Below are 18,825 nucleotides of genomic sequence, written 5' to 3'. Positions count from 1 at the left end.
TGCCGCTCGGAATTTTTGGGATCTTCAAAAATCCTAAGCGGCACTACATTGTAATAGGCAGGGCGTATTAATTACCATCAGCTGACGTCCTGCTCGTCTTTATTTATTTTTTATGTTATGATAATAAGTCTCATTTGTCATTTCAAAAAAACTCTATGAACGTCTCTATTTTGCGTAGAAATGTCCCTTCATAGCATTTATCACGGGTTCTGCTCCGAAGAACTATTTGCATCGTACACATGTCATAAATTGTTTCAATCTACAAGCAAACGGCATGTTTCTACCTTTAAGGCCTGTGTAGCAAGAATATACGGGTGGCAGTGATTTCTTACAATCAAGTTTTTTTTTAATGAAAATAAGGGACGAGACAAGAACGTAGGTAAAACAGTTCTTCTTTTTTCTTTTCCGTAATTGTCCTGATAAACAGCAGATCAGAATATTGAAAAACCTAAAAATTCTGAGCGGCACTACAATTGCGCTCGACACCTTGAGACATAAGATGTTAAATCTCATTTGCCTAGTAATTTCACTAGCTACGGCGCCCTTCAGACAGATACACAGTAATGTTTACACATTACTGCTTCACGGCTTCTAATCCTATTAAAAGGACAAAGGAAGACTGCTTTAGTATTGACTATAAATAAAGTGATTACTTCCACATGTTGAATTATAATTTTTCTGGCAAGTTAATTAAAAAATAAATTTGTTATCACCCAAAGGTTAATAATACTTAAAATGATGATCGTTGGATAATGCTTTTATTTTCCTTTTCTATTACACGTATTGTAAAAATTATATTTAACTTGCTCAGTCTCATAATTATAACCTATCCATAATAACATTAAGCTAAAGGCTATTGAAATAACTAACATAAATGATAGAGTATTTCGCGTTTAGACAATAACAAGATTTTTGAAACTTCTGTGATTTCACTCAATATCAGTTGACAATTAGTAGACTATCAGCCGTTCCCAATATATTATCTACAGATCGAGATAAATTACTACCTCCTACTGTCAGTAATAGCTGTCAATAATTTGAAGCTGTCTCAATATACCTTATCGACAGTAACTCACCTTATCTGTACACGCTATCTGTGAATGGGACACCGTATAGCTTACCAGCGATAGAAGTTTATATGGAAATTGCAATTCACGCGTCCCAATATAAGGCGATAAGAATGACTTATCGGGTATATTAGGACGGCTTCAGTTTATTGACAGCTAATTACTGGAAGTAGAAGATAGAAATTATTTATCTCTATCTGTAGATAGAATATTGGGAACGGCAGTAAATATTGGAAACGGCCGTATATGACTATAGTAAATAAATATATTTCTATTCTATACGATATTTACGATTTTTATCTCAAGTAATAGATAGAATGAATATTGGGAACGGCCGTTAGACTATCTCTTTCTTGAGATAAAAATTGTTACTATCGTTGACTTTTCTGTCCCAATTGACTTAAAAACTTATCGACGGTAACTCACCTTATCTGTACACGCTGTCTGTCACTGGGACACTGTATAGCTTACCAGCGATAGAAGTTTATATGGAAATTGCAATTCACGCGTCCGTCCCTCATAAGGCGATAAGAATGACTTATCGGGTATATTAGGACGGCTTTAGTTTATTGATAGCTAATTACTGAAAGTAGAAGATGGCAATTATTTATCTCTATCTGTAGACTTGTGTATTGGGAACGGCAGTAAATATTGGAAACGGCCGTATATGACTATAGTAAATAAATATATTACTTTTCCATTATCTATTTTGGGCTTTCAAACCAGCGTACTGCATTATGAGCATTATATTAAATTACTTAATACTGTATAAGATCTCTTTAAGTACATGAATGTGCCTAGAAGGCAAAAAATATTACTTACCTATCCTGTATATTTTTCTGCATAGTTAAAGTATTGTAACAAATCCTTCCAAAAGTTTTCTTTTCTTGACTTTAAACAAATTGTGTAAAGCTAGCATTCCTCGACTCGAGACTAGGATCTTGAGCGCTGTGAAATCACATTTAAACCCTGATATTGTTAAGAATGTATTTGAAACTGCTGACAATAGAAGCTGCTTTTCACTGATAAAAACAGAATCATACTTAACAATTCTTAATTTCTAAATAATTTTATAAGTAACAAAGATCGTATAAATAGGAATGAATTGTATCAGACAATTTTTATTTCTCAAAGAATCGGGAATGATTTTAATACAATGAGATAATTCTCGATTTTATCTAAAGGCCGGGCCTCTCAATTTTCGCTTCTATTTATTTTGTTTTGTAATAATGGATTCCATTTTATCGGTCACCTCTATCGTTACATCTCTTTTTTTGAAGATCTGTGATCGTTTGGCAGTAGCAGTAATTCCGAACAGTGCCTGCGATCTGTCACTAGGGTTAAGGGACTCTCTTTGTGATTTACATGAGAGTTACTGCATCAATGTTTCTCCGCGCCTAGGCAGATTATAAATTAAAAATAAACACAAATACATTAATTCCTAATACAACATCACGTTTAACTTTGTGGAGAGTTGAAACTTTACTGACTTATGTGTTCTTAGTTATTAGTTATATATAATGTGTACACATAACGATAACTGTTTGTTTAACAGCATTGAAAAAAATATATAAAACACCGCATGTTAAGCATTGTATAGACTACAGGAAGTTAAGGGAGGTAGTTCTACACTACAATAATATTCTGTTATTTGAGAAAATATAACGAAACACCAAACTTGTTGTTTTAGGATACTTGTTCATACGTGTCCCGGAAAATGTGGTACAGTTATTTGAAAAGTTCAAGAATACGGATATTTTGTTTGAGTTTCATCGCTACGTCATAAATAATGCTATGCTTATGAGCGAACACTGTTTACGAATTCCAACTTAAAGACGATGAAGTCATATTTATTGAAAATGTAGTTTGGAGGTGGTAGTCGCAAGTCTATTGGTGCTTTTGTGAAAGAAGAATTTGATAGTAAGCAAGAAATAAGAATCTCCGTAGCAATCCTTAAATAAATTCTTGAAGTGAATTTCTTAAAAGTTCCCGAGGGAGCGTCGCATTGCATTTAGCTAAGTCGCGGGTAAGATTTAAAAGAAGAATTTATAGTAAGCTAGTTGGAGACATAAATGTTTTACCTTAAAAAATATCAAGTAAAAACTGTAATTAGAAGACGAACATGTTTGACAGTTTATTTCTGATGCACTGTTGGTTCCATAATATTTTTTTTTAAATATATAATTTCATATTTCCTATGGAATTTGCCAATACGAGGACTGCACTAAAAGTATCGGGGATGAAATATTTCCACTGTTCCTGTCATATTAAAATCTTTTTAATTGAAAACTCCTAGGTTTTAAAAATCGAATACCATTTATTTATTTAAAAAAAGATTCTCGGTCTTGTCACAAGGTCTTTTCAAACGTTTTTATTCGTTGAGAAAATGGAATTGACTCGAGAAAATTCTAGAGCGATGATTTATTATGACTTTCGAAGTGGTTTAACACAAAAACAGTGTGTTGACCCGATGATTTCTGCATTTGGTGCTGAAGCCCCATCCAAAAAGAAAATTTATCGCTGGTTTGCTTGTCAAGCTCAGTGATGATCCCCGTCAAGGTCATCCAAAAACTACAGTCACCAAAGTACTCTTATAAGTAACAAAGAGTACCAGTCACCTCGTATTGCCGCATTCAAAAAAGACTATTTGTATTATCCTTACAACTTACCACACCTGTTTTAACGTCTAGCTTTTATTTACCTTTTACTTCTATTATGGTAATTTTTTATAGATAATTAGATAATGTTAATGAAGTTTTTTTTTTATAATATTGACATTCCCTTACACAAACTATCTTGCCCCAAAATAGGCATAAGACTGCGCTATGGATTAACGATATAATTAATACAATATTATACTTACACACACATACATAAATACAAATAAACATCCATTTTTTATGGCAATTGAGAAAAACGTTCAGCTGATGGTAATTGATACACCCTGCCTATTACAATGCAGTGTCGCTCAGGATTCTTGAAAAACCCAAAAAATCTGAGCGGTACTACAATTGCGGTCGTCACCTAGAGACATAAGACGTTAAGTCTCATTTGCCCAGTAATTTCATTAGATACGGTGCCCTTCAGACCGAAACACATAATGCTTACACATTACTGATTCACGACAGAAGAAGCCGGCATCCTGTGCAAAGGAGCCTCCCACTGGTTTAATCCATGACTCGAAAACAAAGATACACATCCATCACATAAATGTTTGCGCCTACCGTACTCGAACCCGGGCCCTCTAGAACAGTAGGCAGGCTCACAACCCACTGAACTAAATGGGTCGTCAAAAATATAAGGATGTATTCTTGTCAGATGTGTGACTATCACATAAATCTTCCAATATAAATGTTCGTTGTAAGTGATAAGGATCCTGTTTTATTCACACAAGATAAATTCAGGTCCTATATAATACATTACTTGTATCCTTTATTCACTATTAGGGTTGACACTATTTTTGTATATCATTTAGTAGAAATATTCACAAGCGGATTTATTATTGTCTCGTTAATAATCTACTTTATTCAATTCATTTCAATTTTTACTCGTGGGAGGCTCCTTTGCACAGGCAATTGCAGTGCCGCTTTCGATGACGTTATGTTTAGAACGTCACTCGCCGCTCTGAATTTTTGGGTTTTTCAAGAATCCTGAGTGGCACTGTATTGTAATGGGCAGGGCGTATCAATTTCCATCAGCTGAAAGTCCTGTTCATCTCGTCCCTTATTGTCATAAAAAGTCTATATTCACTGCAAATCTTTATAAGTTACTAGGTGACCCGACAGACGTTGTTCTGTATATAATAAATAAAATAATGTTTTTTAAGAATTTATCAATAATATATCATAACATCAAGAATTACTTCGTAAAATGTGCACCCTGCTGTCGTAATGAAATTGTTTCACAGCAGAACTGTCAAACCGTGCGTCAATAAATTCTCTCATAGAAATGATGTATGGACACATCGAAGGAAAAACAAATTTATTGTTTTTATTTAATTCCGAGCATTTTCCTATTAATTCACCTTTTAAACCTTCTCTGCACTTCCTCAAATAATTCAAGACCTAAATTTTCCAAATCGGTCCAGCTGTTCTCGAGTTTTAGCGAGACTAACGAACAGCAATTCATTTTTATATATATAGATAGATTTAGTGCAAGTCAGGAAGTAGTAAAAAAGTTACTATAGCATTCAAATAAGTATAACAATAAATTTAGAAACATTAATCCCAACTATCATTATCATTCAAATAATCCAACATATTTTAAAAGGCCTTAGATGTTAATTTATTTTTTACGATACATTTAAATTTTTTAATTGGTTATATTTAAATATCATTTGGGAGATTATTATTAGTTATTTATGCAACTGTTGTGTAAAAACACGAATGTGGGTTGTGGTGTGGTGGTACCACACGAGGCGATGCCGAGTGTAATAATAGTATCACATGAGTGTTTTAATACCTAATTATCAACAGTTGCATACAAGATTTTATCTACACCCATAATATGAATCCTCTATAAATGATTCTAAAACAGTTGGCTTACTGCTAACATTAAAAAAGCCAGTCCTAGTAACCATTACAGCAATCAAAACGAGTGTTGTAATCTTGTACTGAAATTCATTACAACACTTGTTTGGATTTGGATGATGTAATAGTTATAAGGGCTTTGGGTGTTTGAATGTTGGCAATAAGCTAACTGTTTTAGAATCTTTAATAGAGGATTTAAAGCATGGTAAAAATGTAACACAATCCACTTTAAAAGATTTAGCAATTTTACGGAGCCTAGTATATGGAATAGTGAGTTTATGTTTGTTTCGAGTATTGACATTGTGTACATACCTATTGTATGTCATATATATATCACTATAGTTCCTATTTTAATTGATGAATTTAAAAATACCTTGAGACTTAATTGTAGTGGCATATCTTCACTCATAATAATTAAATAAGAATTTCCATAAACAAAACATCCTTTAACAATAATGAATATGACTGCCTTATTAATACGTTTATAATTACTTTATTACGAAATAAACGAATTTTTCATGCGGGGTTTTTAAATTGCTACTTTCTTTTTCAATGTAAGTAATATTTGAAACTACGAATTACGTGTAGGGTAATTAATATGAAGATTGTGTGAGACAGCCTATATAATAATTAAGTATTTGTTAACCAAGGCATATGTATCAAAACAACGTGGAAAACGAATACTAATTAGAGTGTAGTGTTACTCCCGAAGAGTTATAAGGTAGTGATGAAACTGACATTAGAAAGAATTGCCAAGGCATTAATTTTATTTTGTTGTGACTTTTTTATTATATTACTAGCGGACCCGACAGTCATTGTCCAGTACACACGTGTTAAATTTGAAAAATCGACCAGACGTTAGGAGATCCCTAACATAATAATATGCAGGAGAATTATATATGGACTGTATTAAGAATCTTAAAAATTATCAAAATCGGTCCAGCCATTTAGGAGGTAGTTCAATTGTAAATCTACACCATCCTCGAATCCACTTGAAAACACACAGTAAAATTCATTCAAATCGGTCCAGCCGTTTAGGAGGAGTTCACTGTCAACATACGTACAGAAGAATTATATGAATGAATGAATAAATGAAAACTTTATTAATAGCAAACACAAACCACACAGAATAATAAAAGTAAAAAAGAACTTACAGAGGTAAAAAAAATTAAGAACTAATAACATAAAAATAATACAAATGACAAAAAAGAACAAGTATATGTATAATATTATAGGAATTATCTTAATTTAAAAGTACTGTGTAGCAGTTATTATTATTAAAAGGAGCTGACTCAGCGTCATGCTACGTTGGTATAATACCAACAGAGCGCTGATTTTCAGCAGCCCCTTGGTGACCCATTGAGTAACTACTATTGTTAAATATTTTTTGTTTTATTAAAGGTTCCACTAACTTATTTACTTTTAAAAGATGAAATTTGGTACTACTGTTCAGAAATTAGGTACATAAATATTAAAATAATTGCAGTTTTAAAAATATTGGCAACAATACAAACTAAAAGTTCGATCCCATTATGTAACATTAATAGATGTATCTAATAAAGTCAGACTTATGCACACATTTATGAGCATATACGTTATTAATTAAACACACATAAGAATAAAGTTTTTAACCTTTTTCCGGAAAGATCCAATAGTCTTTAAGCTGCGAAACGGTGGTGGTATATCATTCCAGCACTTGGTGGCACTGTACCTAAAACTTCCTCTAAAAGAGGCGGAATGATGGAGTGGGACTGATAGAACATTGAAAGCGGACCTTGTTTCAAAATTTAACTGGCTGCGCTGACCTAGCCATTCCAATTTATTATATAAATATGTTGGCGTTTTTGTCATAATAATAACAAAAAGAAGCGTAGCTAAATGAAGTCGTCTACGAGCATCCATATTTAAAATATTTGCTTCTTTGAGGTATGGAGAAATGTGTTGTCGGGCTGGTATATCCCAGCAAAAACGAGCACATGCATTTTGTACTCTTTGTATTGAATTTCTTGTTCTACCAAGCAACCTCGGACCATACACTGTATCGGTATAGTTAAATTTGGATAAGACAAGAGCCTCACAAAGACGTATGCGTAGTTCTGTGGTTATAAATGGTCTAATTTTGTACAAAACTTTTAATCTATAAAAACTGTTGAAAATTACTTTATTAACATGCTTCTCAAATCTTAGGGATTCATCCATTATCAACCCAAGATTACGAGCTTCGTGTACGCGTTCGATATGCCTATCATTTATGTCTAGTCTTACATTGTATTAATTAATTATTTCTAAGCCTTTACAATTGCCGAAGATCATAAATTTTGTTTTATCCGGGTTTAAAATCAATGAGTTTTTTCAGACCACATGAATATTGCATGAAGATCAGCATTTATAATATCTATTGCCTGTTGGGCTTCGTGTGGCGGAAAAGAAAAATAAAGCTGTATATCATCAGCGTAAATCTGATATTTGCAGTGTTTTATGTTTTTGATTATGTCAGCAATGTATAGAATAAAGATAAGGGGCCCTAAAATAGAGCCCTGGGGAACTCCCCTCGTTATATTGGCACGTTCTGAAAAATTTGTGTTTCCCTGCTCATCTATCACTGAGACCGTCTGTGTTCTATTAGTGAGATAACTTTCAAACCACTTAATACTATTTTCACTAAAACCATAGTAGGCTAGCTTGGAAAGTAGGATATTTATATTTAAAGTATCAAAAACACGTGAGAAATCAAGAAGTATTAAGATTGTTACTTTTTTTTTCCTCTTGCGCTGCTAAAATATTATCTACTACGTCAATGAGGGCCGTAGTGGTGCATCGCTGTTTCCTGAAACCGGATTGGTGATCCGGTAGTATATTTTGTGTTTCTAAGTAGCTCATCAATTGCTTATGCACAATTTTTTCTATAATTTTTGAAGGACACGGAAGTATACTAATTGGTCTTAGGTCGGAAAAATTGCGTGGTATGTCATTTTTTGGCAGAGGACGAATCAGGGCATGCCGCCAAAGGTCGGGAAAAGTATTAGTTTTGAAAGAAATGTTAATAATATGTGTTAGTATGGTTAAAGTCTGTGATTGAGTGAGGAGCAGCATGTCAAGAGAAATGTCATCAATATCAATAGCATTCGACTTGAGCTCTTTTATAGCCATGAGAGTACCATTATCGTCAACAGTCCTAAAGTCAAAAGTTGTGTTACCGAAACGGTGAAACTCAAAATACGTAAGAGTGGATAATGTTACTAGATTAGTTCCAGGGATATTCAAGAAGTGAGAATTAATTTTATTTGGATAATTTAAGTGGGGTGGTAATGGGTTGTGTTCTTTTGATTTTATTCGAATATTATGTTTTATGTGTTTCCACATTTTTTGAGGATTATTAATATTAGAGCGTATCAGTTCTGGAAAATAGCAGCCGGTAATTGATTCCACGAAGTCGCTGTGCGAGTCAAGAAATTTCTTACGAAATGCACGGTTGTGGAACGCCAAACGTCAACGTGATTTGGGTGGAATTTATGCTAAGCTTACACACAGCTATGTTTTTTATGATAATAAGGGACGAGACGAGCAGGACGTTCAGCTGATGGTTATTGCCCTGCCGATTAAAATAACTGCAATGAATGCCGCACAGGGTTTTTGAAATATCCAAGACGTCTGAGTGGTACTACAATTGCGCTCGTCACCTTGAGACATATTCAAATTCAAATTCAAATTCAAATGTCTTTATTCAAAATAGGATTTAAAATCACTTATTGAACGTCAAAATCTACCACCCATTCAAAAGAGACTGCCTCAGACCTGAGAAGAATGGGCGCGAGAAACTCAGCGGGCTTTTTTTTGAAAAAAAAAATGTAATATCGTACAATAAACATTTATAATTAAAGAGCCTGAGGGTGTTCGCTTTATTCCCAGTCCGTGGTGTCATTAAGAAAATCGTTTATGCTATAATATGCTTTCCCACACAAACGTTTTTTAACAATTCTTTTAAATTTCGTAACACATTTGTTTTGTACATTTTCTGGGATCATATTGTAGAAGCATATACATCGCCCAACAAAAGACTTACTAACTCGACCCAACCGAGTAGTAGGCATAACAAGTTTATGTTTGTTCCTCGTGTTAACATTATGAATGTCACAGTTTCTAGACAATTTCTCAATGTCCTTATGAACATACAAAACATTATCAAAAATGTATTGAGAAGCAACAGTCAAAATGTTTATTTCTTTAAATTTTTCTCTTAATGATTCTTTAGGACCTAGGTTATAAATCGCTCGAATAGCCCTCTTCCCATAAGATGTTAAGTCTCATTTACCCAGTAATTTCACTAGCTACGGCGCCCTTCAGACCGAAACACAATAATGCTTACACATAACTGCTTCAGGGCAGAAAAAAACACGCTTGTGGTACCCATAATCTATTCGGAATCCTTTGCAAAGGAGCCTACCACTAGTAAAATTTACGTAAATTTAAGTAAAGTCTGAGCAAAGTCTAAGCACGCTCTATAGATCTTGGCCTAAGAGTAGGAAAAATTTACCTAAAATCATAAAATATCACGTAAGTAGAGAAATATTGTAATGTCTGATAAACTTGAACTGCACATTTTGTGCTTAAAATAACGGAAACATTATCTGGACATATTCTGATAGCCTTGTAGTAAACCACAAAACACTTGCAGTATTGGGAATTATAGTGTGCAAAAATAAAGTGTCTTTTATTTAGAGTGCTTTGGCGTTTTTAAAGTTTTTGTACTTAAAAGCTATGTTTAGTATTGATAGATCAAGAAATCAATTATAAATCGAGGAAACTAACAATGCACAAAGGAGTTTCTAATCAAAACGTTTTCCGTGCATAATGTTTATGTAATGACTATTTCACATCGTAAATACAAGATTTAATTCAAAATTCATATATTTTTAATATAAGAGATCGAATAAATAATACGAATAAGAATAAATAACTCAATAAATATTATATTAAATTTAGGTAAATTATTGTGATTGCCAGCCAAATGCTGAATGTATAGAATATATTATTGCCATTTCATATCCTCTAAAAAAGTGTCACTCCCGCAAATATTTTTGCATTTTTTATTAATAGAATAAAAAAATGAGTTCTTATAAGTACCGCTAGATATATGTAGAAAGGGTTGGTAATTTAAACGAACTTAAAATGTGGGCAGCGTTACCCCTTACAATTAACAATGTGTTATGTTCTCTCGAAAAAAAATCTCTCGAACTGAGCGCTCTGGCTTTTATAGGACACGACCGTCACAGTGATAATGCTACCAACTGCTAGTTGGCACTACTGTAGTGCCAACTAACTCACACGAATCAAGTTAACCAAAGATCTGAATATAATAGTTCTTTCTAAAATTATAGTTATAATCATATATAGGTACTAACACAGTAAGTAGTTAAATAAATGTTATAATTAATTGGGATATCTAATCTTATAAATCATATATCGTGAACTTAAAATGACAAATAATGTCAAAAATGTCAAATGGCTTGTGATAGTTCATGACGTTGGTAGCGCTTGTAAACACATCAAGCTGACATATATATGATAAAACTACAATTCTAGCAAGGCGGTACAGTTATATAAGTACAAAAAAAAGTAATATTAATACATTGATTACTTGAAATATTGAGCTCCATTAATATATATATAACAAAGTACGTAGCTTGTCTAAGTATCCATCTGTTCGTCTGTCAAGTTGTCGAATCATGCTTTAGTGTATTCACTATTACTTTATTTTAAGTTACGTTTATATTGTATATTAAACTTTTTGAAAATAAATTTGGTACCATAAAGAGACGAGCTTGTTTGTGTTTATATTTTTAAATTTTGTGCGTAGTTCGTGGAACACAGACGCATTGCCTTATATTTGATAGATTTTCATAACAGAAGTACGAATCCAAGTAAACATTGTTGAGATTATGTTTGGATCAAACAAATACTGACTATTTCATATGAAACCAAAATAAGATATTATGTTTTTATGTTAAACCTTAATTTACCACAATGAGTAACGAGCAAATATACAGACTTTTTATCTACTATATATTATTATATAATCAAATCAAAAATTATATTATTGACCATTGGTCAAAATATGGTACCTACTTAATGCCAGAGTTATACATGGTACATGATAAATATAGGACGTAGGTGAGTTGATGCAGACAAGCGTAATAAGCTCTACCATGCATTGTCTCTCGCAAGCTGGTGAAATTCACACGCCCAAGGTACAGTTACATAACTCATGTGAAAGGGTTACGGCCCTTTAAGCAAACATCAATTGAATAAAGGTGTCACCGATAGTCCTGTCCTGTCATATCCTGTGCAAGGCTTGCATGAAGGTAAGAAACCGCACACACGAGACGTAGAAGCGGTAAATAGCCCGTGATTATGCCACGCAGGTTTTGTATAACAAGGCGAGATTACCTACACTTTTACTTGTATAGTTAGTAGGTAAAAGTATCATCATCAGAATGGCGTATTGATCCTGCATGTATTAAAGGGAAGGGGCGAGAACAGTTTTACCAGTGGGAGGCTTCTTTGCACAGGAAGCCGGCTAGATTATGGGTACTACAACGGCGCCTATATCTGCCGTGAAGCAGTAATTTGTAAACATTACTGTGTTTCGGTCTGAAGGGTGCCGTAGCTAGAAATAACTGGGCAAATGACACTTAACATCTTATGTCCCAAGGTGACGATCGCAAATGTAGTAATGCTCAGAATTTTTGTGTTTTTCAAGAATCCTGAGCGACACTGCATTGTAATGGTGAGGGCGTATCAGTTACTCGTACCATCAACTGAACGTCCTGCTCGTCTCGTTCCTTATTTTCATTATAAAAAGAAACAAAGTCTCACGGATGGTGCCGCATTCTTTTTATAAAATAGTATTATACTGTTTACAAAATAGTGGGCCTCGAGACACTCGAATAGTATTAACTTTATTTTTAGTATACTCATTCATTAGTATAACATTAGGTACACTTTCTACCAAGTGTGGTATAACTGTGAGCTATTTGAAGTCCTTTTGACAGCCCTGTTAAAAAGTAATGTGTGCGTGTGACTACATTGCAGAATTGACAGCTTTTTAAAATACGAAATACATCTTAATTTATAGAAATCCAGTGTCTTGATGTTTGTTTCCAGTGAAGTCCTAAACTAATGAACGAATTTTAATGGGAATTATTTCATGGAGTGCAGTTTAGTCCAAGATTCCCTTATCTCTCAGATAGGATAGTTTTATTTCGATTTGGGACCCATAATTAATTTTATTTCCAGAGGAAATTGATTGACACACGATTTGAAAATTTCATTATTCAGGGAGCATATTTTACAAAACAACTCTTGATGTTATGAAATATTGTTGACAAATTAAAAAAACAGCAGTATTTTATTTGTTATGTACAGAACATCTGTCGGGACAGCTAGTATTTTATACATTCATAATTTACAATTATAAGTTTTGATCAAAGTAATTAAAAGAAATTTAGAGTTATTTTTTTTAAATATATATTATTGTTAGGTTAACTAAATATAAAATTATTCATAGGAAGTTAAAACTATTTTGAATTCATATTTCTCATCTTTGTTAATAAGTTACGTGACATAAGCCTCTGAACAAAATATGAAGTCCTGGTATAAGGATGGCACTTGATTTCCATCGCTATTATCAATCACATTAATATCTTACATTTTTAAGTTCACCACCAATGAAGTATAACATCGAAGGCGGTAGTAATAGGCATGAAGTTGAAATTATGTAGACCCGCGTTCCATTACTGTTCAAACAGATTATTATCTCTATTTATTTAAGTCGGCTTGACTGACAGCTCATCGATATTGATGTCGTTTATTTTCGGACAATTTGAAGGTCTTTTATGTATTTGGAGGTCAGGTAGTAAGTTGTGTGTGTAGGTCAGTAGTGATTGCAACAAATAAAGTTAATTATGTCTAAACATAAAAATCTCTTTTTCACTTGTGTTTACCTAGTTTATCCGGCTCGAAGGACCATGAAAAGGAGTGTACTTAGGGGTAGATATATAGTGGTTTTCATGGTAATTATATTTATTAATTAACCTTAATTGTAACACTTGTTAAGTAACTTTAATTAATGGTTATAATGGTGAATATACACCAAAATTATTATAGAAAACTTTTTATGTATGTTATATAGCGTATTTCTTAGGCGCTACCTCTACGACCGAGTCCCGTAATCTCCACGAGACGATATTATCCTATCAGCATGCCCTTTTACTTTCATCATTTGGTGTCGACGTTGAAGTGTTTAAAGAATCCCCGTTTGAACGCGACTTGTTGCAGTAACGTTTTCTTGATGACTTTATTTTGACAGCGAGTGCTCTGTTAGGACGTACACTAGATTGACGTTTTGCTCTCAATATTCGGCTAGTGCAATCGACGTAATAGTATATATTCCTAGTGTGCACATCCTGCGAGAGAAAAAAGTCCAATGGTTAATAATTGAATTGATATAAAATAAGAAAGAGACATTGTTTGTACTGAATTGCTTACCTATATTTTTAATTAGTATATTTAGGAATCATTCATTTTAACAATGATAAAAATAGTTCAACATTTACTAGGTTATCAAATCATACTTAGCAGACATTTATTATTATACCTGTCCTTATTTTATGAAAGCGAGGCTCACGTTATCATCATTTAAGACATTAGAAATAATATCATTTGCATTGTAAAGTTATCCATAAGGTAGAAAGGCTGCCTAGTTGGTGTAAAATAGAACTTTATAATGTTTTCCACATGCCATTAGGCCACATGAGCCTCTCTGTAAATATACTTGCAAAGTGGTTTTCGTTGAACATTGCTTGGTTCATTTCAAATACGAAGCTCATTTGATCCAGTAGCATTGTTCTACGTATTTTTGCAAACTTTTGTTTCGCTGTCATTTTTCTTATGAAAAGCCTTTGTGTGTTCACATATTTATGAATGTTCTGGCTTAATGCTATTGTTGTACTAAATACGGCTTGTATACAATTTGTAAACGGTTATAATGGTGGTAATTTGGTTTTTTTTTTTTCGTACTGTATTTTTTTTAACTATGGACGAGACGAGCAGGACCTTCAGCCGATGGTAAATTGATACGTCCTGCCCATTACAATGCAGTGTCGCTCAGGTTTCTTGAAAAACCCAAAAATTCTTAGCGACACTACAACTACGCTTGTCACCTTGAGACATAAGATGGTAAGTCTCTTTTGCCCAGTAATTTAACTAGCTACGGCGCTCTTCAGACCGTAACGCAATAATGCTTACACATTACTACTTCACGGCAGAAATAGGTGCCGGTGTAGAGTTACAATTTGTTTTAATTGAATTAGTTATATTTATAAAAAAAATATTCTGTAGTGAAATGAAGCATGGCATGGGATAGCATAGCAAAGAGCATGTAAATACTACGTAACAAAAGGCGGGACTGCCTAAGTAAAAATTGGAATTGATTTAATATGAAACTTGCAGTGAGATTTGACATAAGTTTGAAATAGCAATTACAGTATGGAGACAAAGTACAGGGTGGACCAAAAGTCCGTTTACATTTGAATCGGTTGCTGCGTCTAGCAACGGCGGCCGCGGGGAGTCGAAGGGTTACGCATTGCAAGAGCGGCCAATGGGAATTTAGTACCATGGCGTCGTTTAGCGGTAGTCAACGTGTATTTTGTGTACGCGAGTACTATCTAAACAACGATTCTGCGACCTTAGCTCTACGAAAGTTTTGCAATCATTACAAGATACGACATAAAAATCAAGCTCCATCAGGTGTGTTAATTTAAAAATGGGTGCTCAAGTTTGAGAAGACGGGTTCAACAATGGATTTACGTCGATCTGGCCGGCCTAGAACGTCGAGGGACCCCGAAAACGTGGAGCGAGTATAATCGTCTGTTCGTGACCAACCTGGACTATCAACTCGAAAGCGGTCTGCTGTCCTTAACGTGCCAAGATAATGATGTATTAAACCGCATTTACAAGAAAGATTTAAGTCTACATTCCTATAAAATCCAAATGGTGCAGGAATTAAGGCCTCAGGACCATGCCACTAGGTTGCAGTTTGCGAACGAAATGGTAGAGCGATTCACCAGTTTTACAAACATTTTTTTCTCAACAAGGCACACTTCCACCTAAATGGGCATGTTAATAGACAAAATTGTCGTTATTGGAGTGACACTATGTCATGGTGATCAAAAACCCCTGCATTCCAGCCAATCAACCCAGTAACTCTTGACGAATTAAAGGATCGTATTCGCACAGAAATCCAAAACATCTCAACAGAAACATGTAAAGCTGTCATCGAAAATTTCCGCTCTAGATTGCAACAATGCCAGAATAATGAAGGATTGCATATGGTTGATGTGATTTTGAAATAAATTCCCCTTTTGTTTACTATCGAAAACAGTAATTAATTTGATCTACTGTAATTAGTTTTTTTTAATCATCATTCCAATTATAAACGGACTTTTGGTCCATCCTGTATAATCCGGTAAAATTGAGAGCGAACAGTTGCTTTAAACGTAGTGGGTTTCGGCTATCTTCGTTTTTTACAAGATTATAGCCGTCATCTGTCACTTTATCAATGACTGTACATTTCATACAATCGAGTGAATCGCTTTTTTCTTAGAGTTTCGCTAGGCATGGAGGCAATCACTGAATCAGCTGGAATACAAAATCATTTATCTATTATATAAAATGCGTCATAGTTGAAAAACAAATCATGATTTTATAATTTATAACATAATAATATTTTCAAACTGAATAATATATGGATATTTTTATACGCGTAGTCTGAAGTGAGACTGGTCATTATTTTAATAATCTAACATTTACTGTGAAAAAAAAAATAAACATGTGTTGAACACTTATTTAAAAAAAGTTTTATTACAAATCTGTATCTTTCTGGTGTTTAGCATTAAACCATCTTGCTTGCTTCTCTTTAAACGCGATTATATTCATATGGAAGATTTAGATATTATAATGACAGATAGATGACAGCTGACAATAATTGCGTTCCTTTCCTTTACTTGTTCCTGATCACTTCAGTTTATTAAGTGATTTTGCATTAACAATTTTTTACTGTGTTGCTTCCTTTTTCTACAATTCTTGATTAATAAACGTACATTAATTTAAATATTCATAATATGTCATGGGCTGGACGTCAATCGTTTTCACTAGTATCACTTTTATTATCATACACTATTTCATATTATACAATATCTGTACAAAAATTAAATAAAATATAATTAAAAACAAAACGAACTATAAAAATAAGAAGACTAATTAGCGAGTCTATCGTGGATAATTACGTCAATAGTTGTCGAACTCACCGCAATAGATCGAATTCAATTCTGGATTTGAGTGAATAATGTATAGAGTTGAGTAGACACAGGCTGAAATAAACAACCAATAAATAAACGTCGTGACGGTATATTGTGCCGAGTTGACATAAATATTAAGCGTCGAGTGTCGTCTACACGCTTCTAGTTGGAATTTAATAGATAACATTGTATTTCTTATATAAACAAGTTCATAGGAAAATGGCAACTTCAAAACATCCCTCAATTTTCTATACATACTCAATAGTATACTTAGTCTTGCTATAAATACTGAAACAATGAAACAAAATTTCTGTTGCAAATAACATTTATTACTTTTACAGATTGTTGTTAGTTTAATACATAAATATAAAATAGTTAGAATATAAAAATCTTATTTGAAGTGGTCTGGCTATGGCCATTGGCTTCAATACAGTCCTTTAAACTTTGAGGCCACTCTTTCCATGGGAAAATTCTTCATTGCCAATCATAAGGATTATTTTAGGGATTCCAAATTATCATGGCGTTTTAAGCAAGCTACTGTCTAAAACTGACCAAAAATCATAATCCAGCAGATTAAGATCGGGACTAGACGACGGCCAGTCCTCAGCTCTGATGATGTCCGAAACGTTCGTTACCAACCAAGACGGAGCTGCATGATCCGACGCTGAGTCTTCCTGGAAGGACCATTTTTGGTTATTGAACATGGTGTTGTTAAGGGGCCCTACTACGTTCTCAAGAATGGTTTCTTGATACACTTGTCCCGATATTTTGATACCTTTTTCACAAAAGTATGGCTCAGTCACTACTTCATAACTGTAACCCCACCAAACCATCACTGTCGTCAAGTCAAATAGTACCCACGTTGCACTCAGTCGACTAATTGGGAAGCTTCCTTAGAGCTTTGAGCGTTAATACGGTCATTTTGTTTGTTAAAATGGATGGCCAGATCTTATTCTGTCACAGACAGAGGAGGTCTCATTGTACCTATTAATAGCCTGATACACAAATATTTTACTAATACCGAGCGTATGGAGAGTTTTAAAAATTGCATTTATTAGCGAAACCTACTTTGTGTAATGCAATCACAGCGATTCGGTTCTCTTTATCACCCCACTCCATTTTAATATCGCAAAATATTGTACAATGTATTGGCGCCAAAATGAGAAAACTCAATGAACAATCATATAAAAATGGCAGATTCCAAATTCAAATGTAATATTTTGTTTATTTTTAAATGTAACAGTGTTCATGGCGCGACTAGTATACAAGAACAATGCTGGTTAATGTTGTGCTAAATGTATGGAACAGGAAGTCATTAAAAATACTCTTTTGACAAATAATCAACAAATGCACAAAATTGAAACATTATCAAACTACAATACAGAGATTGAGAATAAAGTTTTTGAAAAGTAAAAAAGTTTCTTCGACGTCACATAACTTTAAGCTCTGAAAATCGTACAGAGTGAAATATGATATGTTACCTAAAAATTATACAATTTCTCCTATCAGATTGCTTAATAATTCATAGATATAACTGTAGTATCAAATTTTTCCATCTTCGGCTATGGGGCTGAGACATGGACACTAAAGAAGGCCGACAGAGATTGATGCCTTTGAGATGTAGTACTGGAATAAGATGCTTCAAATCCCTTGGATAGCATTCCGCACCAACCAATCCATCCTTCACACTGTAGGTGTAAAAACCAGACTCACATCCATCTGCCTCCGTAGAATCTTAGAGTTCTCTGGACATATCACCAGCAAAGATAGCCAAAACCTCGAACAACTGATGGTCACTGGGAAGATAGACGGACGACGCCCTAGAGGCGGCAGCCCTATAAGATTGTCTGACCAAATCCGCACATCTCTGGA

Source organism: Leptidea sinapis, chromosome 5 (genome assembly GCF_905404315.1).
Source record: "Leptidea sinapis chromosome 5, ilLepSina1.1, whole genome shotgun sequence".
NCBI lineage: Eukaryota > Metazoa > Arthropoda > Insecta > Lepidoptera > Pieridae > Leptidea > Leptidea sinapis.
The sequence above is the reverse complement of the archived record's forward strand: the minus strand, read 5'-3'. Positions refer to the sequence as shown.